The 19,307-nt window shown below is 40.0% G+C and overlaps 1 protein-coding gene and 1 pseudogene across 1 annotated transcript in view; one reads left to right on the top strand and one right to left on the bottom strand.

Annotated features, from left to right (window-relative positions):
• Dennd1b (DENN domain containing 1B) overlaps nucleotides 1-19,307 on the top strand; it is a 204,839-nt gene that overhangs the window by 9,209 nt on the left and 176,323 nt on the right. The gene's annotated exons all lie outside the window — the stretch shown is intronic.
• On the bottom strand, nucleotides 13,272-16,900 carry LOC127190885 (glutathione S-transferase Mu 5-like; annotated as a pseudogene).

Here is a 19,307-nt window from a genome sequence, read left to right on the forward strand (position 1 = left end):
GTTTCTCACTACTGAAGCTCAGGCTGGCCTTAGGCTTGGGATTGCTGTACTTTGGCTGCTAGAGTGCTGGGATATGCCACTATGCCTAGCTTAAAAGTCATTTTAAAAGCTAAACTCTACCACATCAAAAACATTACCCTTTCCTCTTCCAGTGATACTTTAAATCATATAAACGTAATGAATATTTTAGGTTCTATGAAACTATCATCCTTTGTGCCCTTAGAAGTCATGGTGCCTATAACTATGTGGGCTGTAAAAGTAATACTTTATGCCACATTAAGAGCTTGATGTGTCTATAATCTTATTCATTATGAATTTTGTTGGTATTAGAATATTTCTTTTTAACTGTCAATACTTGTCTCTTACTAAGACTCCTAGTTGGTTGTAGTTTGGCTTGTCTGGGGTTCGTCCTATCACTATGATAGACTTGAGGAGTAAGCCATATACATAAGGATGCTTTTAGATGGCCCTGAGACTAAGAGGTTTTGTCAGTCTGTGTAAAGGAATGCCATTGGGTGAATCATCAGCTCTTACCTTGCGATTACGAGGCCTGTCATTCAAAGGCTTGGATACTTTGTGGTTTCAAGATGGCTATCAGTAGGCCTTGGGAGCTTGCTTTCTTGAATTTGACTACATGTGAAGGAGGAGGAGGAGGAGGCTTTCTCGACACTTTCTTTAGAGCCAGAATTTTTCTTCACTGAAATCCCTCAGGAAATATGGTGCTGAACCTCAGGGGCCAGCGTAGTCCTGGCTGTGACTCTTGCTCAGGTAGACATGTAGGATGGAGGGCTGTGGTGGGGGCGGGGCTTGTGATTGGCCTGTTAATTCCTTAGCAAGGAGTAGATATTTAGGAGACTAGTTGAAGTATTCTTCGAAGGGTTGTTCAAGCATCGCTTTATTCTTCAAAAGAACAGTGAATTAAAATTAAACATTTTAATCTTCATTTTAAAATATTGGAAACTTATTTTTCATAGAGAACTTAAAATCTTTCACAAGTATCATATATATCATCAGAAATAAGGTTAAAATAAATTTTATTTCTCTTTAAGTGAGTGTTTGTGTGTGTGTGTGGGTGCATGTGGAAGTCAGAAGAGGGTGGGGTAACGCCTCGAGCTGGAGTTAGAGGTGGTTGTGAGCCACCGGGCTAGGAGCTGGGAACTGCACTTGAGTCCTCTGGAAGAGCAGCAATTGCTCTTAGTTGCTGACCAATCTTGTCAGCCCCTAGAATGAGCTGTTGACTGTTTGGTTCTTTTGGAATTGAATTAGTCACTGAACGACAGCTTGGCATAGCAGTTCTTCACCTAGTCGGATGCTGTCTGGACTTGCTTCAAGGCATTTTATTAATACTTCAGAGCACCACACATTTTAGAAGACCAAAAAATAAGTTAGTGTTGTCCAGTGTCCTCTGCAGATATGAAGCTTGCCGTGAGGGGAACTGATGGGGCTTCTCTATTTAGTTCCCTGTTTGTTAATAGAATTGTTTCTGGTGATGTCTTCATGATAGCTGTGGCCTCTTTTTAAATGGAGATTTTCCTGGTGAGGCAGTCTTCCAGTGGCTTGTATTACCGGGTGCAGTGCCACAATTTAGATCTTAATGCTGTTCTTGGTGGCTCTCCAAGCCCGTTGCCTTTGCCACCCTCTGCTTGCCCACTGTCCCACAGAGTCAGGAAAGTGCAGGCAGCAGAGACAGGCTTTTCACAGATCTGGTGACAAAAGTTACGTTACTCTGCTTGCACCACTCTCTCCAAAGAGGTTGGACACTTCACGGAAACGAAAACTAACTGTTCCTCAGTAAAGATGCCTTTTCTAAGGCTTTTTTTCTTGGGCGGTGGCTTTGGGACTCTGCTCTCTCTGGGTTTTTTGTTTTGTTTTGTTTTTTCTTGTTTCCTCTCCTGTTGCTAACTGATCTTAAGAAGCAACAGCAGCAGCTGCTGCTATTTATGTCGTGTTGACTGGAAGCCAAGCACAAGTCTGCAGATTTAAAAGATGTACTAGGTTCTTAAGTCTTACAACAATCTTATGGGATAGGAAGTGCTACTCTCAGGAAGAAACCAAAAGCACAGGGAGATGCAGAAGGTTGTCTGAAGTTTTCCCCATGCTCTGAGCTCAGTCACTTCTCTCTTGCCTCCCGTTGTTGCATAGTACCCTATGCAAACTCACTGTGGGTTGCTTCATAACACAGGGGTGGAGGGGGCGGGCAGAGTTAATTAATGATATGTGCTGCAGGTCATTTTAAACTGGAATACAGTGTGTTATCTGAAATTAATAAATTAAATATAATTCCTCTTAAAGCAGTTACTAAACTTTTACCTGTATAATTTCTTTTATAGACTTGACTAGATTGGGTCCTTCCTCTTCATGTATAAGGCTATGTCTGTGTATTAAATGACTCTTTGACCTCATACTTTTATTTGCAGTTTCAAACACATCTTTAGCAAACTTTGTTTACTTTATTCCTGTATCATTATCTGGACTATTTCTCCTAGGGTCAAGTTCCTTTGCTAAGGGTTTTTATTTTAGTTTAGTTTACTTTGATGAGATCACCAACATGGTATTAATTAATTAATTAATTAATATCTTCCACTCATGTTAACAGTTTGATAACATTTTTTTTTTTTTTTTTTTTTTTTTTTGTTTTTTTGAGACAGGGATTTTTTTTTTTTTGTGTAGCCTTGGCTGTCCTGGACTCATTTTATGGAACAGGCAGGCCTCAAACTCATAAAGACACGCCTACCTCTGCCTCCTGAGTGCATAGATTACAGGCATGCACCCCTGTGCTCGGTGCTAGCATTAACTTTCTTAAATCAGAATCTTAATTTGAATAATTTTTAGTTTTCCTCATACTTTGTATAATAAGGTATCTATTAGCCTGCATTTTATTTATTTCATTTTTTCTCAATAGTGTGATGATATAGTTTGCTGAATACAGCATTTTGGCACTTACTGTGTTCATAAAGAGTTTAATATAGTTGTGTATAGTTATAGAAGTAGCTTGATTAAGTGTTTGTTTACCTTGCTTCTAGTAAATTCATGAACTACATTAGTAATTTTTCTTAAGCGAGAGCTTACCACAGAATCTGACATCCTTAGTGAATACAGAAAGAAAAAGCATATAAATTGGACTTAGGTTAGTGCTGGCCGTTGGACAGGCAGATGCTGATTCAGTTAATTCAGAGAGCTGCTTGTAGACTTGATTTTAAACACAAGCTGTGCCTGTAGAAGTGATTTTAAAAACAAAGTGGCATGACAATAGCGGGAACATTAGTGAGGGAAAGAAACAAAGCAGAAAGGAAAACAAACATTACTGGTCCTGGATTTCAGAACCAAATGAATGGGAAAAAAAAAAAAAAAAAGAAAAGAAAAGAAAAGGAAAGGAAACGTTACTGTTCCTAGGTATGGTGGAAGAGCAAGTTTATTGTCGATGTGTGGGAGAGCATAGATAGAGACTGGGGTCTCTGGGAGAATCCACAGTGGACATGACCAGACTGAGCTGGACCATGTGGGAGAGGGGGAAGGAGAGGGCCAGAGGAGAGAGGGGAGCCAGTGCATTAGTAGAAGGCCCAGTGGATAAACTTGCCCAAAGTGGTCCACAAGTGATGTATGAGAGGTATTTGTTTAGGTCATAGCTCAGCAGTAAGGTCTTGACAAGCATGCAGGAGGCCCTGGGTGATGGTAATACTCAGGACAGTAGAATGAATGAGAGAACTAGAAGGTTCCTGGAGGGGAAGTTGCTTCGTTGTCCGAACAGCTCTGAGCTGCTCGCTTTCTTCATGTGGGGCTGTGGGGCAGTTACATGCTGTCCAGGACTGTGTCAGGCCCAAGCACTTTCTTATAAAAGTACCCTTCTGCTCCGCAACTCTTCCAATAACACATCAAGTGAGTGGGTGTTATTTGAAGGACTTAAATGATTAAATTTACAGTGAGGTGTGAGCAGCTGATAGACAGCTCTCAAGGGAACAGTTTACTTTTAAAGAAAGCCTCGTAAACTAGATTAATTAAGAAGATACAGTTTGGGGATGGAGATGTGGTGCAAGTGGAAAGTACTTGACTAGCATGTGTGGTGTCCTGGGTTGATGGCTAGCATAGCCAAATGATGAAGTAAAATAATAAAATACAATAGGATAAAATAAAATACGTGGTTTGCCATAGGGGAACATCCTGGTTGTGTCTTATTGTCTTTCTTCCAGCTTTATTTATATCCTGTAAAATTCAAATTAATGGCTTTAATCAGTATATTTAGAATACGTGTACAGTAAGTTCCTTAAATTTTGTTACATATATACCATTCCTGGTTAATAAAGTAATCATAGTTAAAGATCCTTAATTATGTTTTTATTTGTCTGATTAGACTTTAAGTTCGATTTTTATGGAAATAGTGAAAACAATATTTGCCATTCATAATATGTCAGAATTATGAATATATCCAGTATTATGGGTATATATGAATAATATACCAAGTATCTATCTATCCATAGTATTTTTACTATAATTATAGGAGATTGTGACTGTATGTTTCAGAAGATAAATAGAGGCTCTGAAAGGTTAAATCATTTCCCCAAGATGCACAGCTTCAAGAGGTAGGACTGGGATTTGAACCTGTTCTGTGATAAGGAGCCCAAGCTCTTAACTGTTAGGTTTCTCTTAAATCAGTCCTTTAACACTAGTGAGATACTTCACAGTGATATTTATAAAGCCACTCGTTTTTAAAAATGCCCAATAATGCTAAGCTTGGCCACAATTATTACTATTTAGTTTTAAAGTTACACTTCTTTGTTGTTTAGAGTGCATATGCCATGTGTGGAGGTCAGAGGACAGCCTGCTAGCACATTTACCCACTGAGCCTTCTCGCTGTTCTAGAGTTGTATTCTGATATTCCTATGAACAAGGCCATGGGAAGATGTCCCTAAACGCCATGCAAGTGTTTAGTCTTCTCATTCATTTCAGTGAGTTTTTCCAAGCGCCAGTTGTGAGTCAGGCACAGGTAAAGGGATGGCTTTGTTGAATGGGGTGTGTCACATTCAGGTTGTTAACAATGCAGTAAAGGCTGTGGTATTGTAGCGCCCCCTCCCCCGCTGTGTGTGTGAGTCTGAGCACAGTGGAGTTGTGGGGTGATGGAGGGTGTGGCCGTTAGACATTTCCTACCCATCAGTTGGGTATCAGGCTATTACCTTTTCCTCAAATTACTTGTTTTTCATACTTAAACTCTTGTGAATGGTTCTGAGGAGGTAGACTGCTCTTGGTTTTAACACATCTAATGCAGTGCGTCTCAACCTGTGGGTTGTGACTACTTTGGGGAGTTGAATGGCCCTTTCACAGGGGCCACATATAAGATCTCCTGCATGTCAGATGTTTACATTACAGTTCATAACAGTAGCAAAAGTACAGTTATGAAGTAGTAATGAAACAAGCTCATGGTTGAGTGTCACCACAACATGAGGAACTATATTAAAGAGTCAGTCACAGCGTTAGGAAGGTCGAGAACCACTGCTCTAAAGGGTCCCTGCTGAAGTAGTGTAGCCTGCCCGGATCGGGAGCTGCCAGTTCTTACAGGCTGACTGTGACTTGAACACCGAGGAGAGCACAAGGCGAGCTGTCTCTAAACATGATTCTTATTATTTCAGTTTTTGTAGTAGCCCTGGGGCTGAGCTCTACGCTGAGCCCCAGCCCCCGCCTCTGGGCTGGTAAAGGAATGGAAATCCTCCTTAGCTACTGTTGAAGATTTAAGAGTGGTTGGCTATTAAACTTGTTCCTTTAAAAAACACATAGTTTGGCCGGGCGTGGTGGCGCACGCCTTTAATCCCAGCACTTGGGAGGCAGAGGCAGGTGGATCACTGTGAGTTCGAGGCCAGCCTGGTCTACAAAGTGAGTCTAGGACAGCCAAAGCTATCACAGAGAAACCTTGTCTCAAAACAAAACAAAACAAAACAAAACAAAAAACAAAAACCACATAGTTTAATTCAGGGGTGGTGGCATATGCCTTTAATCCCAGCACTAGGGAGGCAGAGGTGGATCTCTGTGAGTTCAAAGCTAGCCTGGTCTACAGAGTGAGCTCCAGGATAGCTTCACTTACATAGAGAAACCGTGTCTGGAAAAATCAAAACCAAACAAATGAACAAACAAACCTAACCAACCAAACAACCAAACACAAAACAAGAAAGCCCCACATAATTTGAAAACTAAGGGTAAAGATGTAAAAAAATAAAAACATGTTTATGAATACTATAGGTCACTGATATCCTGAGTGCTATCCATATGTGAATGGTGTTCAGGATTGCTTGGTAAATTATCTCCTGTTATTAAAGTGAAATTAGAAAAAAAGACTGTCCTGTATTCTTCAAGCCTGGTGGAGATTTTTAAATCTTTTAGAAAATGTCAGTGTAAAAGACTTTGAAAGGCTGCGGATTTTATCATCACATCAAATGGGCACCCCGTTTAAGACTTTGTAAAAGTAGGACTGTTGATAAACCACAGACTGTGACTTGGTCGGCAGAGATGATAAAGATCAAAAGGGCCCTTCCTCTTTCAGTTCCTTCTTATTTGTCACTTGAGCCTGTAAAAAAAGCACGTAGCTGTTAGTGCAGTGCATCCAAGGGCGTCTGGTAGGCGTGTGGGCATGCAGAAAGGCGTCATTTCAGAAGGAGATACTTCTGGGGTTGGTAGAAGGAATGCACTAATACAAGGATGTGCCTGACTTTCAAATTTACCGGTAATTACAATTAGGCAGGCTTAAACTTTGTTACTTGAACAGCTGTAAAACACACTTGACTATTTATTTTACGAGTGTTCGGTACCCCTGACATTCGTTGGATTTAGATTCTACCAGTTCAGGTGTATGTGTGCTTATGAAGATTTATTACCTTGAATTTGTGTGTGTGAGTGTGTGTGTGTGTGTGTGTGTGTGTGTGTGTGTGTGTGTGTGTGCGTGCGCGCGCGCTCGCTTGCACGCGCATAGTAATGCAGGTGCCTTAGGGGCTACCTGATGTGGATTCTGGGACGTGAACTTCGGTCCTCAGCAATAGCCTCAAGTGCTCGTAATTGCTGAGCAATCTGCCCAGCCCCTTAGTGTGTTTTAGTGCTTAGGATCACCGTATATCTTCAGGGTCTGTTTATTGTTCCTGAGATAATGTTCTTAAAAATGGTTTAGAAAGGAATTAGAAATAGTTCTTGTTAGAGTCCAAGTATCTCAGGTCCCATTTTGGAAGAAGAAATTGTGTAATTATTTTGGAATATTTTAAAAAGATCTTGGATAATTTAATTTTTTCTATAAATCAAATAGTGTTTCTGTAATAGTTGTAATGGACTTAATTTATTTGGCTTAGTAAACTATGCTATCACTTTACTATATATAAAATCTATATAGATATGTTACATATGCACATATTCATGTACATTTGTTTATCCACAGAGGACTTAAACACTAAGTGTTGGGGGGGGTCTTACTGTTTTGCTCACACCTGTGGTTTTATGAGGAATACCTATAGTATATTCTTGACAATAAGGGACGTTTTTTTGTCAAGATTGTAAGTTTACTATGAGCAGATCCAAATATGCTAAAGAAGAAATATAGCTTGGGAATTAATAGGAAAAAATATCACATGCTAATGCTTAATGGCAATTCTAGTATAGGTAGTGACATTGAATGCTTACCCTAAGAATAACAATGTTTAAAACTCATTGCTTGTTTGGACACAGGATTTGAATCTGTAAATATTTGTCGGATTTTTGTTCAGTGGTTAAAGACATAATTGAATCAGTAGTGTTCGGCATAAAGCGTATCATTTTGCTGAGTAAAAGAGTATAAATAAAGTGTATCCTGGTCTGTGAGGCAGGCGTGGCTGTCTAGGATCCCCGTAGCTTCTGATTCCGACACACTACTGATCAGGAACATGGCCTTGGCCAAGTGCTTTAACTTTTATTGCTTCCATTTGTATGGCATGTCTTCAGTTTTTATGACACTCAGCTAAACAGCGGTGGAGAAGAGTCTTGTAAATTGTACTGTTTAACAGTATAGAAAGGGAAACGCTTATTTTGGTTGAGTAGCAACTGTCACCTGGAAGAAGGGACAGCTTAATGGAACTCTGTGAGTGGCTCCTTCCATGTCCCCTGTTCAGTGTTGTGGCAGCACCACACAGACGGCTCTGACCTGCTCTGAGCTCAGAGGTTAGTTTCCTGCTGCAAGGGAAATTTGGCAAAGTCAGAAGTTGTCATCATCTCATTTGATAGCACCAGTTAAACTTGTGGTGTGTTTCAGATGGAACAAGTGAGACTTGGAAGTAATAGCGTGGTTTTGCCCTCCCCTCCCTTCCCCTGCCCTTTGTGTCATCCCCTGCCTCCTTCCCCTCTTTGCCTCTTCTAGCCCCGGGGATGTGGTCCTAGGCCTTGAGCACGCTAGGCATGTGCTCTGCCACTCTCCTACCTCCATCAGGACATCTTTCTTGTTCCTCTCTCCCTCAGGGAGAACTTCACCGGTACAGATCCTAGCAGCAAAATGGGAGTTCCATTTAGTTTTAAGTTTTCAAACTTCTGAGAGTTAACATTGAGAAGCTAAAAGGTTGTTATCAGTGACGGTGAGATTCAAGACGTAGCACAAGCATAGGAGTTCTCAGAGCACATCAACGGAGAGGCCTGCTGCCGTCGGCGGAGTTACAGCAAAGTCGATACTGACAAGAAGTTGAATATTCCTTATCTGAAATCTTTGGGAAGGACTTGCAGGGCTTTTCAAAATTTGGAATGTTTTTAAGTGTGTGTATATAAATGTTAGATATACATAAAACAATTGAGTTTCATTTTAGATTACACACACACACACACACACACACACGCACACACGTGCATGCACAATATGTATATTCATGCACACATATGCAATATCTGTGAGTGGAGCCAAAATCTAAACAGATTCAATTGAAGTTAATTTATAATAAATTATATATGCATATATACATGTATAAATGATTGAAGGTGTATATGCATGTATGTGCGTACACACACACACACACACACACACACACACATACACACACGTACACACAAATGGCTTGCTGTTTATATCTTTTGGTGTTTTTGAGACGTCTCATTCTGTAGCTTGAATTGGCATGGAACTCACTATTTAAATCGGTCTAGCCTTAAACATACCCAGTCCTTCTGTCTTAGTGCCCAGGTGCTGGGATTAGAGGCTTGAGGAGGTCAGATGTGAACATTTACATTTGTGATGTCATGTTGATGCTCATGGTATCAGTGTCGAGGATTCCGATTTTTGCATTAGGAATATTCAGACTGGACTGCGATCGCTAATTAAAAAGACAATAAATTCAGGCCTGTCCGCTAATGACATCACCTCTACTTATCTGGATTTGTTTATAACTTTCTTGATTAGGAAATTTAATTGGGGTCTAGGAATTATCTTTGAAGTAAGATTCTGTTAAATCATTGCTAGACATCTTTTCTATGGGTAATTTAATGAAGTTTGTGGAGCTTATATTTGTCAAATTTAATTTACTTAAGACTGTACATTCTTGTACTCATGATTGTAATGTTTCTTAATTTTATTTATGTATGCCATAAAAATAACAGTAATTTTGTGACACATTTGGGAAAATAGACTTTCTGCTGTAGCAGGAGATCACTGGCCCCACCTGGGCCAGGGCTGAAAGCTTGTTATAGTCTCAGTGTTTTAACCCATTAGTGACAGACACTAGACTATTTTCTTCATGGCCTTTGGGCTGATAACCTACTTTTCCCCCATTACTATTTTATCCTAATTTAAGATGGCAGAACTCTACAGTGAGAATGGACTTGGAAGAATTTGGTCTAGAATTATGGCATAATAAGATTTTTGAGCCTTAGTTTTAAAAACGAGTCTTTAAAATGAGAGCAGTTGAAGCCTGTTTACTTTTTATCATAAAGCTGTGAGGGATAATGGAAATAGCAACATACCACACACACATACAGACACACACACACAGACACACACACACACACACACATGCAGGCACGCACATGCACACACCCACACCCACACACTTTAAACAGATTTTCATAATAATTTAAGCAGGCACATTCCTTTTATAATGCCTCAGTACACCAGTGAAGGCTTTTGATTCTAAATCTTGTACTGAGGAGAATGGCAGGATTCAACAATGACAAAAATTAAGAATTATAAGTGTGCATTAAATTTATTTAATTATGTTATTATCTCAGGCTAGAATATTCTTTTCATAACAGTTACTTCTAACTAAAGATTCTGCAAAATATATAAGAATTTTATAGTGATTTTTTTGATTTTTAAAAATATAAGATAATGAATAAAATTCTGTAATAATGACCATACATTCTGTAAATCTGGCTACCCCCTACCACTTTTTCCCATTAATGAAACTGCCAGTCTAAAGAAAATATAGTCTCATAGTTGAAAACAAATCCAAGAATAAGACGCCTTTGGCCATGACATTAAAATTTTGAAAGCAGGTGAGTATATTAAATTTATTAGTCATAATTGTTTTTCAGTCATGTAGCTGTTTTGCTCAGAGTAGTCCTTAATTCTTTAATAAAAAAACTCTTCTTTTAGACATTATTTTCTTGTCCCACCATTTTCTCCACTCAAACAAATCTTAGGCAATCATGCAGGAATTTCATTTGCCCGTGTTTTCCTTGTTTACATGCTTTACTGTGCATGGGCTGCATGTGTGTGAATGTGGGTGAGGGCTCATGTAGAGGCCCGAGGTGTACACTGGTGTCACTTCACAAGAGTCATCCGCCTTGTTTTTTTCAGCTGAGGGGTCTCAGTGGGGCCTAGAGGTAAACTGGTTGGCCACCAGGGTGCAAGGGATCCACTCTCCACATCCTTAGTACTGGTACTGGAATTATAAGCACATGTGACCACTACATGCTACAGTTGGGCTAGAGCCCAAAAAGATTTATGGTTGAGACCCTGATTTTGTCTCATGTAGAGCAGTGAGTCTTGTGTGCGCCGAGGTTGTTTGGTAAGGTGGCTGGGACCGAATGATGTGTCTGTTTCTTTGGGAGTGCCACTTATCATCTACAGGTGTGACTGCTGCTCGGGTGGAGGCTTCTCAGCATTGCTCATTTTCTTTTAGTTTCTCCTTGTTCATTTTCCTCTATTGATTCCACCTTTTTTTCCCCCCCGCCTTCTGGTTGGATGTGTGTCATCTCTCAGGGCCTGTTTCTTTCTGTCAGTTTTTCTGGGAGGACACATTACAGCGCTCGCCTCTTCCCCCACTTTTGGTTAACGTCCATAGTAACTGTCATTTCTGCTGTTATTGGACCGTGTCTTGTCTACAATGACCAGCCGGGTTTGCAGACATTCAAAGTGTTATGTTGGACTCTAAGTTTCAATGGCAGTTTGTTCCACTTATTGATTGTTTGTTTATCTACTGAACATATAAAAATGCCTCTTTTTGATGACTCATTTTAATTATACATATATATTGGCTTCACTGTAATGTTCCCATAATGCACATATCATGTCTTGTTCCTGTCTGCACTGCCCTTTACTGTCTGCCTACTTTCTCTCCACCTCCCTGGAGTCCCCTCCCTTTCTCTATTATTTTCTCTCTTACTTTCAGGTCTCTCTTAAAGTGTCACATGATGTTAAAAGGAATGTGTAGACAATCCTAATTTGGAGACAGAAATAATCTCAACACTTACTAAATTTGTTTAATTTTTTTTTAGGTATAAATTTTCTTTATATTTAATTATGTATTTTTCACTTACAATTGCAATTTTCTTTCTTTTTTTAAAATTTTATTTTATTAATTTATTCATATTACATCTCAATGGTTACCCCCTCCCTTGTATCCTCCTATTCCTCCCTCCCTCCCATTTTTCCCCTTACTCCCCTCCCCTATGACTGTGACTGAGGGGGACCTCCTCCCCCTGTATATGCTCATAGGGTATCAAGTCTCTTCTTGGTAACCTGCTATCCTTCCTCTGAGTGCCACCAGGTCTCCCCATTCAGGGGATGTGGTCAAATGTGAGGCACCAGAGTACGTGTGAAAGTCATACCCCACTCTCCACTCAACTGTGGAGAATGTCCTGTCCATTGAACTGGAAATGATCATAATGAGTGAATTAACCCAGAAGCAGAAAGACTCAAATGGTATATACTCACTTATATCTGCATACTAGCCCAAGGGGCATGTCCCATGAAAGTCTTCACTAACCAGGAAACTGGGACAGAGGGGAGGACATCCTATTGGGACTCTAGATGAGAGAAGCATGGGAGAATAGCAAAGTAGAAGGATCCAGAGGGTCCTAGAAACCTACAAGTAGAACATTATGATAGGCAGATTTGGGCCCAGGGGTCCTGCTCAAACTATGGCACCAGCCGAGGACAATACAGGCCGTAAACTTCAAACCCCTACCCAGATCTAGCCAATTTGTTTAAATTTTAAAAAATCATTACATGGGACTGATTTTTATCATACACACAGAATTCTTGAGAACCAAATGATCATAACTAGAGGAAACAGTACACTTTGATTTTACATGATTGAAGTACCTCTGCTATTAATATGCTTGCTGAACGTGATCACCTCTTATTTATTTCCAGTGAGGTGATGAGGAAGAGCTGTTCTGAATCAGACCGTAAAAAAGTGGGATCACAGCTAGCCATTGTCTTTGTTTTTTACTACATGTTTTTTTTGGGGGGCGGGGGGCTGGAGAAGGATCTTTAGATTAAAAAAAAACCCTTCAGCTTTTTTTTTTTTAAATGCTAGATAAGGGAGGAGGTGACAGAACATGTATTTCCTGATGACTTCTTTTCCTCTCACTTTTCGCACTATTTTAGTAAACATTCAACACTGACTAAGTGTTACACTGCATAATATTTTCTGTCTATTATTATTTATTCTAGCATCATTGTATCTAGTAGCTCCGTGAGACCAGTTCTCTGCTCTGTTTATGACTGACAGCAGGAGGCACTCAGCCAGCTCCATTCCCATGGTCAGTCTGTGTTGAAGTTTCATGTTGCTTTTGGTTTGTTTGTTGGTTTTTTTCTGTTTTGTTTGTTTGTTTGAGACAGGGTTTCTCTGTGTAGCCTTGGCTTTCCTGGAATCACTTTGTAGACCAGACTGGCCTCAAACTCACAGTGATCCGCCTGCCTCTGCCTCCTGAGTGCTGGGATTAAAGACGTGTGCCACCACGCCCAGCCTTTTGTTGCAACTGTACTATAGTTGTGGTGACTCACACTGCACACCTCTTAACGTAAGTGCTGTTTATTAAAAAGAACAGAAAAGACAGAATGTAGGTCCCTAGGGATAGCATGGAGCAAAACAAACAGTGCAAGCATCTCTTGCTTGGCATATGCTCTTCCTGCCCTACTTGGCCATCTTGTTATTGATAGGTATCTTGAAGAAGTGGTCAGACAGCCTGCATACTAAAGCCCCAAAGTGGCACATGAAAGTCTTCTGATTTGGGAACTCATCCAGGCACTTGGGCTCAAGTTCTGGCTTAAGACATCATAGGTGAGAAAATCTACAAAGGCTAGTTTCCCCTTGTAAATCAGGAGAATTTCCCCAGGAGTAATGAGGCTTAAGTAATGTAGGTAGCGGTTTCTAGCACTGTGGCTTCAGGCTTTCATGGTCCCAGCTACAGCAGAGCCATACAAGTTGTGAATGGAAATCCATGAGTCACTTTTCCATGCTGTCTACTCTTCTCCTCTTCAGTATCACCACACAGGCTGTGCTTCCCTGTGAGGTAGCTCAAGACTGCTTTGCTCTGAGTGAGCCTCTTCTCATCCAGGAAGTAGGATGCGTAGGTAAATCTGGACCAAGCTTGAGTTTTGTTCAGTCTCAGCTTTGGTGGAAGTCAGGAGCTTCCCCGCACATGCATGTTTCTGCTCATAGCTACCATCAGTGGACTTCAGGAGCATGCAGATGAGTGAGTGGCCAGTCCCAGGGTATTTCAGTAACCCGGAATCATAGATGACCTGTGACAACAGTAAAGTTGAGGATTTCTCTCATTCCTGAGTTATGGCATTGTTTGGCTGCTTGGCTCCATGTAAGTCCTAGTTCTGTATTGCATTTATATTTGTGGTGGTGTTCTAGTAATTTCCTTAAGTCAGATTTTCAAATACAATAAATAATGCCAGTGTAACTGAATTTCATATGCCTGATATGATGCTTTGTGCTTTGACGGCACTTGAGGTGATGTGTGCTAGTGGATGAAAATGCTTACCTCTTACTAATTGTCCGCCCCCAACTTTAAAAGTCTTTTCATTGTTTTGTCATCCCGTATAATTTCCCCCTATTATGCAGTATGCTGCTCATAAATTTATACCACTGTAGAGGAATTTTAATCTAGCAACATGACTGTTCTGGTCACATCCAAAAGCCTTCTAGGTCTCTGTGATGCAGCTGCCACCCACCTTTAGTCCCTCTCACTAGAATACAGACACATTCATAGGACACGCTTTTAAGGTTAGTTTGTAGAAGAAAGCAACCATGTGTTAACATTATCTTTATAAAACGATGTTTGTTTTTCTGTTTCTCTCGTAACATGGCTATCACAGATAATTGAGACTATTATATTATTTTAATAAGCTTTACAATATAAGAACTGAGCAATTATTAATTTATTCCTAACCCTCTAAGCTAATTTGGCTTCCTCCCAGTGTACATCCCAGAGATACTTGTACTTTGTAGCTTTTTCTGTTCCATCTCTCTCTCTGGATGTCTCCTGGATGGGCTCAGTACCCTACTTCCTCCTCTAATTCCTCCTCCCCTGCCTGGCAGGAAGTCTAGCCCTATTTTCTCCCCCCTCCCCCTGGTCAGTGATTGGCTGAAAGCTGCTTTATTGGCTTATTAGGGGACAGTTGGGGAGCAGGGTTTACACAACATTGAGACAGGAGATTCTCAGAACAAGGATTGCAGCCAGATATGGAGGTATAGAAATTAGCATTTGAATTACACAATAACCTTATGCTGACAACCATGTTGAGTTTATGCTGTTCAGTGCAGGTCAGCAGAGGCAGTTAGTTGAAGCCAGAGGATAAGAAGGAGCCAGAAGATTAGAATAAATTGCCAGCATTAGTTTGAGGCCGAGCGGAACAATTCAGTGAGAAGGTAAGAAAAGCCAGATTGAGTCAGTGAGCTTGAAGAGGAGTTTGAGCTAGAACATCTGAGTTGAACCAGTCAGCCAGAGTTTATTTGTCTGCAATTGTTTTATCTGCTTAATTGATTTCTGCTCATTATTGTTTTCTTTTCATATTTACTTTGTGATTGAGTTCTTTAGGATTCTTGCTTTGGAAAGTCAGAGCATTGACCTTAAAGTCTTTTATCTAATACAGTGATCTCAACCTTTCTAATGCTGCGACTCTTTCATACAGTTCTTCACGTTATGGTGATTCCCCCAACCATCAACATTTTTTTGTTGCTACTTCATAACTGTAATTTTGCTACTGTTACCAATCATAATATAAATGTGTGTTTTCTGATGGCCTTAGGAGACCCAGTGAAAGGGTCATTCAGTCTATAAAGGGGTCACAACACACAGATTGAGAATCACCGATCTAACAAAAGCATAAATATATAATTTCACCTTTAGGCAGTGCTTCAATTGTGACCCATAAGTTTGGACAGTTGCTTTCATAATTTCATACTTACAAATCTTTTGTAGATTCTACTGTGTCTTGTTTCCAACACATGCATAATTTAGAAATATAGCATTTAATTTCCATTTCCTCTGGTTTATTGTTATTATTGACTATACATTTTTAGAATTTATTTTTTTCTTTTAATTTAAGTCAGAGCATTTACTCTATATATTATTAGTCCTCGGAAAGATGTGATCTATTTTATGGCTTCATAATGTGGCTTATCTTGGTTAAGATTCACTATGCCATAATTACGATTTATATCCTGCATTCGTGGAGATGCACTGGTGTGTAATGGTCAGTTAGGTAAAGCTAGGTAGCATTCTTCACATCTTCTGTCCTTTCTGACATTTTTGTGTTTTTCAATTACCAAGAGAGGAATGTTAGCATTTTATATGTGATTGTGAATTTGATTTCCAACTTTCAGATTTCTTAGTTTTTGTTTCATATACTGTGAATTTATTTTGTGAGATGATGGTTATGACTGTGATCTCTTCTCACGACTGCTGGTCAGGTGACTTGCCGTTGAGTTACACCTGAAGTGCCTTGCCATATTCTGCTTCAGGGTCTCAAGGCTGCCTGAGCTTGCTCTGCAGCCAAGTCATACTCAAATTTGTGCTCCTTCTGTCTCTGCCTCCTGAGTTGAGTATCCCAGGTGTGTGGCCAGCCCCAGCCCTAGCTGTTTCTTTTCTTTATGAGCTAGCTATTTTATATATGCCATTTTCTCTGTCTTTAGTAACACATTCTGTCTTCATTTAGTATATGTAAAGTTGCTTCCTTGTGATTACTGTCTGCATGAAATTCTTTTTCCATTTCTGTTATAAAATTATCTGAACTATTTCTATTTATCAGGTAATATATATTTGAGTTTTGCTTGTATACCTAGTCTGACAGCTACTGACTATAATTAGTGTGTAGTACATTTACATTTGATGCAGTTATTGATATGGTTAGGAAGAACTCTGCCATTTGTTATTAGTTTTAAAAATATTTACCAGTTAATTTTTTGGTGGGGATAGGAGCAAGGCCTTGCTGTGGAGCCCATCCTGGACCCCCTGAGACTCATGGTTCTCCTGCTCTGCATCTCAGGGACAGGCTTACAGGGTGTGCCACCACACCTGTCAGAGGTTTAAATGCTACCTTGGTAGAAACAGTGGCCAATATTGCCTTGTGTGAGACTGTATACCCACTACTGCTTTCAATGTTTTCCGTGTACTGGAATTTGTCAGCAGTGTGATTGTCCTGTGTTTGTCTAAGTTTGCTGTATCTCCTCTGGGTGGGCCTCATGGGCCTGTAAATTTATAGATTACTGTTTTTCACCAAGCATATTTCTTTTATCTTCTCTCCTCTGTCCTTAGGACCGTACACAGCTTTTGCTTATTAGTCTATTTGGTGTAATTCCTCAAATTCTAGAGGGTCTTTGTTTACTCAGTGTCCTTTTTCTGTGTTGCTTTACTTTGTGTAATTTCTTGCACTCAGTATTCAGGTTTTCTGATCTACAGTGTAGTTACCAATTTTCTGGTAAACCCATATAGTGACTTGTTTCAAGTAAGTTTTTTCCTTTTTATTTTTTAGGTTCTAGATATTCTATATAGTTGTTTTGTTTAGTTAGTATTTTTCCACTGTCTCTTCATCTGTTCATTCATTCTTCTGATCTTTTCCTTTAATTTGTTAAAAATATTTTCAATAATGTATTATAATGTTTAGTTACATTTTATATTGCTTATAGTGAGTTGGCTAGTTTCTTCCTGTCAGTGCTTGATGGCCGAAAGTGAATCCATATAGTATTGTGCTGTCTAGATTCTAATAGTCCTGAAATTAGAGATACTACTTTTTAAATTTCCTCACAATATAGATAAATAGATCCACTGAAAATGTGTCTCGGTCTAGAACAAAGCAGAGATCTGAGATTGAAGTGCAAGTAACGTAGCAGAGTGTAAAAACTCATGTTACTTCTCTGGTAATGTGGAATAAGGAAGTTGTATGCAGCACCAGTTACCGGCACTTCTGTGAAGCATGCTGATCATTGAAACATGTTTTTGTTTGTGGGGTTGAATCCGAGGCCTCGTACATGCTAAGCCAATGTTCTACCACTGAGCGTACGCACCCTTAGCTGTAGATGCCGTAACTTTATATGGACTGTGTTTTGAAAGAATAAAACTTGGTATAAATTTGTAGAAGACAGCTATATTTCATTGTCTTTACCTATTTGAAATAGTGCCACTGCATTACATTATAGTATATTCATCTATGTAATGTAAATGTAACTTTCAGAGCAAAATGGGGTTGTACACATATACTCTTAAGTTAATTTTGAGCGTTTCAACAACTCTATGTCAGATTCTGCAGCAGTGGCCTTTTACTGTTGAGAAAGTAGAGCTCCTTGATGGTCTTTCAGGCCAAGGTTCCGGAGTTAAGGAGTGAGCGGAAGAGCCAAGACTAAAGCAGTGCGCTATCTCTGTGCGCACAGATTGCCAATTCAGTTTAGTTAAGGTATTCACAAAACTTCTGGTCTACAATTTGTACTTTACATTGTCAGTTGGTCCTTAGGTTTAAAGTACTGTATACAGACTTATTAAAAGCTGGATGTGGAGGCACATGCCTTTTATCCCAGCACTTCAGAGGCAGATAAAGATGCATTGCCATATTTTAGAGGCCAGCCTGGTCTGCATAGTGACTTCCAGGATAGCCAGGGCTACAATGAAGAAAACTTGTCCCCAAAATCCAAAAACAAACAAACAAAAAACATCCCCCCCCACCTTATTAAAGGGCTGGAGAGATGGCCCGGGGGTTAAGAACACACACTGCTCTTGCAGAGGACCTGAGTTTGGTTTCCAGCACCTCAAGTTTAACTCCAGTAGTAACTCAGTTCAAATCCCCTCCGCCCCTCCACTGGCACTCGGCTGCATATGTTACATGCAGGCCCAATGCCTGTACTTGTAAAATGAAAAAAATCCCTGTTGAAGATTGTTCATTAATATATCCTTACATAGAGTTTGTTTTTATACTGCTAGTAATGTTTTAGCCTTAGAATCTCCTTGAAATCACTTTCTTTGAGTCTGCTTTAATGATTGTTTGTCCTATTGGTGGATATATAGATGGTAGTCTTATAATTGCTTTGCATACCCCGTTGGGCCATGTCTCCTAGGTTGGGTTGAAGTGTGGGTGTAAGGAGTATGTGCCTGAGTCATGGCTGCTGTCCTAGCTCAGGGCTTGCCAGATACTAGTGCCGCAGTGAGAGTACTTAGGGCATGTACTTTTGTATTAGCCAGTGGAGTTTGATCTTGATTGAGAGAAGTTGGCTCGAGATACTTGTAGGATAATGATTGACTTCCCTTATCCTTTTTCCTTTGTAGCTTTGAGAAATCGCAGAAAACAGAGACTTTTTGTTAAGGAAAAAATAGTCTTTATGTGCAAAGCTTTGGCAGTTTTTTGTTGTCAGAACACAGAGGCTCTTTATCTTTCCATCCATTGGGTTCATGCACCAGTCTGGACATGAGCTTTGCTTTCCTTCAGGATTACAGGGAAGAGGTTTTGGAGATTGTGCAGGCAAGTGGTGATGAGCCATGCTTCTCTATTTTTCGGAAGTGCTCTGGAGTGTTAGTCTTCAATGTGCCCTGCATCTGTGGCTGCTGTGGACTGCTCATCTGATGAACTCTTTTCCAGACTCCCTGAGCAGCAACCAGCTCTGTGA

Source organism: Acomys russatus, chromosome 6 (assembly GCF_903995435.1).
Source record: "Acomys russatus chromosome 6, mAcoRus1.1, whole genome shotgun sequence".
Taxonomy (NCBI): Eukaryota; Metazoa; Chordata; class Mammalia; order Rodentia; family Muridae; genus Acomys; species Acomys russatus.